A 3,602-nucleotide genomic window follows, 5' to 3' on the forward strand; every position below is an offset into this window, starting at 1 on the left:
TACCAAATTAAATTAATCTCATCAAGGCTTTCTCATGGCCCACAAGTTTAAATACCAGAAAGTTAATAGATAAAAATGTTATCACAGTGCCTGCTCCACACTCTCAAAATTTAAAAACCACAAGCAAATTCCTAGTCCCAAGAACAAAGCTTTCAGTCAAAATGATGCCCTAAATCTCAAGGTACAGAACATTGAGATATGTAGCTGTTGCCAAGGCATAAACAGGTAACCAGGATTTCTGAGTAGAGGAAAGATAAAAAAACAGTATCCACACCTTTCAGCCTTACCAATCTCTTTGTCCAGAGTCTACTCTGAACAAAACTTGGAACTTATACTTGGTCAGAATAAGAGTCATAAAATTAAGACTAAGAATTTCTCTGGTGGTCCAGCAGCTAAGATTCTGCACTCCCAATGCAGAGGCCTGGGTTCTACCCCTGGTTAGGGAACCAGATCCCACATGCTGCAACTAAGAGTTTGCATGCCACAACTAAAGATCTTGCATACTGTAACTAAGACCTGGCACAGTCAAATAAGTCAATTTTTTTTTTTTTAAAGAATAAGATATTTACCTTAATTGCCTATGGGGACAATTCACTTGTGCATACTCTCAACTTTTCTTTAGAGATTGCCTTTCTTGCTTTTTCATCAAAGTTTAGAAATTTTCAATGGTAGCAGCCCCAGGCATCAGTCATTGAGTTTGTTTGTTTTCTTCGATCCAACATACTAAACCTCTAAAAATATCCAACTTTACCTTGAACTCATGCTCCTGATTTGTCGGCGCTGGGTGGAGAGCTGACAGAGCCTCCACTCTATTTTAAGCAGGCATTCTCAGCATAGTGGCTATGGACAATGCCTCTGGCAATAACTGCATGCCCCATATTTTGCAGCAAGCACATTTGCTATGGACATTTTGGCCACAGACATTTCACTGCATAATTAATTGGTCTTAAGGCGGTTTTGCTGTGAAAGATAAAATAATTGGTTGACAGTTTTTGGTTTGACAGTTTGGTTTTAGCTGGTTGAAATGTGTTAGCATTTCTTTCAGTTAGTAACTTTACTGATGGCTTTACTGAGCTGATAGATGATGATGATTTAGACCAAGAGTTGATTTCTTATTTCGAAACACACTACATCGGAAGAGAGAGGCCCACGCCCTCGAATGCTCGGAGTTGAACCCATATTTCCCATAGAACTCCATAATGTCTGTCAACAAACATGTGACAAGATGCCAAGAACAAACAACAGAATACAAAGTTCAATTACAAACATGCATCCTAGTATTTGGAACTGATACCGCTCTTAATGAAAGAAGAAATTTTAGCGAAAAAGAAAACGTGCGATACCGAAACAGGAAATAAATCAATAAGCCAAAAAAAAAAATATTCAAACACTGTGAACAAAAGACTTGAAAGACAAATGCCCACAAGATAAAATTATTTATTTGTACGATATTGCTGTGAAACTATACACATTAAATGTATTCAGATATTATGTATTTTGCAATGGAATCTTGTATATTTTGTTATTCATATTTCATGTTTCATTACATTCTTTTTAATTCCCTCTTTTACTTTTCATGATTTTCTCTTTTTACAGCAAATTAGTTATGCAGCAAAAATGCTTGCAGCAAAGATGCTTATGGAGAAAGTACAAGAATCCAAACATTGATATTTGAGGTGTGTTACAGCAGCTATCATCACTTACCCTTACCAACATAGGGACCCCATCATAGAGAAAGGTATGAAGTCATGAGTTCTGAGTTTTCAAACTGCACTTATTTTCAACCAAATCTGGTCTGTCCATATCTCTCAGCATTACATGGTCACATTTTGAACATGCTGTTCCATCACATTAGTAGTTATATCAAGCCTGGACACCATCTCTGTTGACTTAGTATTTTTTCCTTTAATATGACTCTGTGTCTGGCACAGTTGAAATGCCCTTTGAGGTCTCACAGTTTCTCACTTGTCTCCCAGATACTCGACTCGCCCGAAGAGAGTTCGAGATGCCACTGCCAGCTCCAATAACTCCTCATCTGTTAGCGCGGCCTCCACTCTGCCTGCGGTGTCCAGAACCAGGGCAGCTCTGGCAGCCAGGCCACAGGTTCTTTCTACCACTTCCAGACTTGAATGCAGTGCAAACCCATGGGGTATGGAACCTGGCTTCCCCAAGGACGAAGTACAAGAGGGTGTCTCTGTAATGAGAAATTTGAGTGACAGGTGGTTGTAAGGAACTGATTAATTCCTCTCCCCTCCTCCTTCCAGAGGTGACCCATGTGATTGAACAACCACTGGTGATTATTTATGAAAATGTGGACAGCTCAGTCACTCCACCTTGTATTTGCTTACCCTCTTTTCCTCTTTTTCCTCATTCTCCCTGCCTGAGATTGTACCTCCCAGTGAAATATTTGTATTAAACTTTGCCTCAAGTAAAGGAAGCAAGACAGTTTGAACTGGAAAAAGAGAGAGTTCTTTAAGGGAAAGTTTGAGATCTTGGAGGACAGTCAAACTGATATGAAAGGAAAAGGGGATCCAGCCAACTCTAACTTCTTTTTGAGAAGCATATTTTCAATATTTTTTTAATTAAATTGTGTTTAAAATTTAATTTTAAATTTTACCACCTTAAAAACATAAGGTGGTAAAACATAAAATTTACCACCTTAAGTGTACAGTTTTTAAGTATATAGTTCAGTAGTGTTCAGTACATTCACGTTGTTGTACAACCAGTCTCAGAACTCTTTCCATTTTGTAACACTGAAACACTGCACTCACTCTCATTCCTCCCTTCCCCCAGCCTCTGGCAACCACTATTCTACTTTGTCTCTATGGATTTGACTACTCTAGGTAGCTCATATAAATGGAATCACAAAGTATTTGTCTTTTTGTGACAGGCTTACTTCACTTACCAAATGTCCTCAAAGTTCATGCGTATTGTAGCATGTTTCAAAATCTTTGCTTCTCTTTAAGGGTGAATAATATTCTATTCTATGAATATACCAAATATTGTTTATTCATTTACCTCTCAAAAGACACTTGGGATGCTTCCACTCTTTGGCCATTATGATTAATGTTTCTATGAACATGGGTGTACAAATATCTCTTTAAATCTTGCTTTAACTTCTTTGGGGTATATACCTAGAAGTAGAATTGTGGGATCATATGTTAATTCTATATTTAATTTTCTGAGGAACTTTCATACCATTTTACACTCTTACCAACAAAGTGCACAAGGGTTGCAGCTTCTCCACATCCTGGCCTAAACTTGATATCTCTGTATTTCTGTATTTATTTATTTCATAGTGGCCATCCTAACAGGTGTGAGGTGGAATCTCAGTGCGGTTTCAGTTTGCATTTCCCTGCAAGGGATTTTTAAAAGAGATTTTTCAGTTGTTAGTAGATTCAAACAGGTAATGAGCCCAAGGAAACTCACAGAGGAAGAGAGGGGTGATGGTGAGAGTTAGAACTTTATTATCTTCTTTATCCCAGAACCAAATTCAATTCCAAAAATGATAAAGAGTAACATAATTAAGGGAGGTTGATCTAATGCTAAGGCTAACACCTAATACAATTTAGACACCATGTCTCACCTACTGTAACTTTGTG

General features: G+C 37.8%; 1 long non-coding RNA gene across 1 annotated transcript; it reads right to left on the reverse strand.

Moving 5' to 3' along the window:
• Positions 1-1,427: 1,427 nt before the first annotated feature.
• LOC122436517 lies at positions 1,428-3,357 on the reverse strand. Its single transcript, XR_006268032.1, has 3 exons — positions 3,215-3,357; positions 3,019-3,134; positions 1,428-2,194 (listed from the first exon to the last, which is right to left on the reverse strand). It is a non-coding gene; the product is annotated as an uncharacterized LOC122436517 (long non-coding RNA).
• Between the last annotated feature and the right edge of the window lie 245 nt (positions 3,358-3,602).

This window comes from Cervus canadensis, unplaced genomic scaffold, assembly GCF_019320065.1.
Source record: "Cervus canadensis isolate Bull #8, Minnesota unplaced genomic scaffold, ASM1932006v1 Scaffold_113, whole genome shotgun sequence".
NCBI lineage: Eukaryota > Metazoa > Chordata > Mammalia > Artiodactyla > Cervidae > Cervus > Cervus canadensis.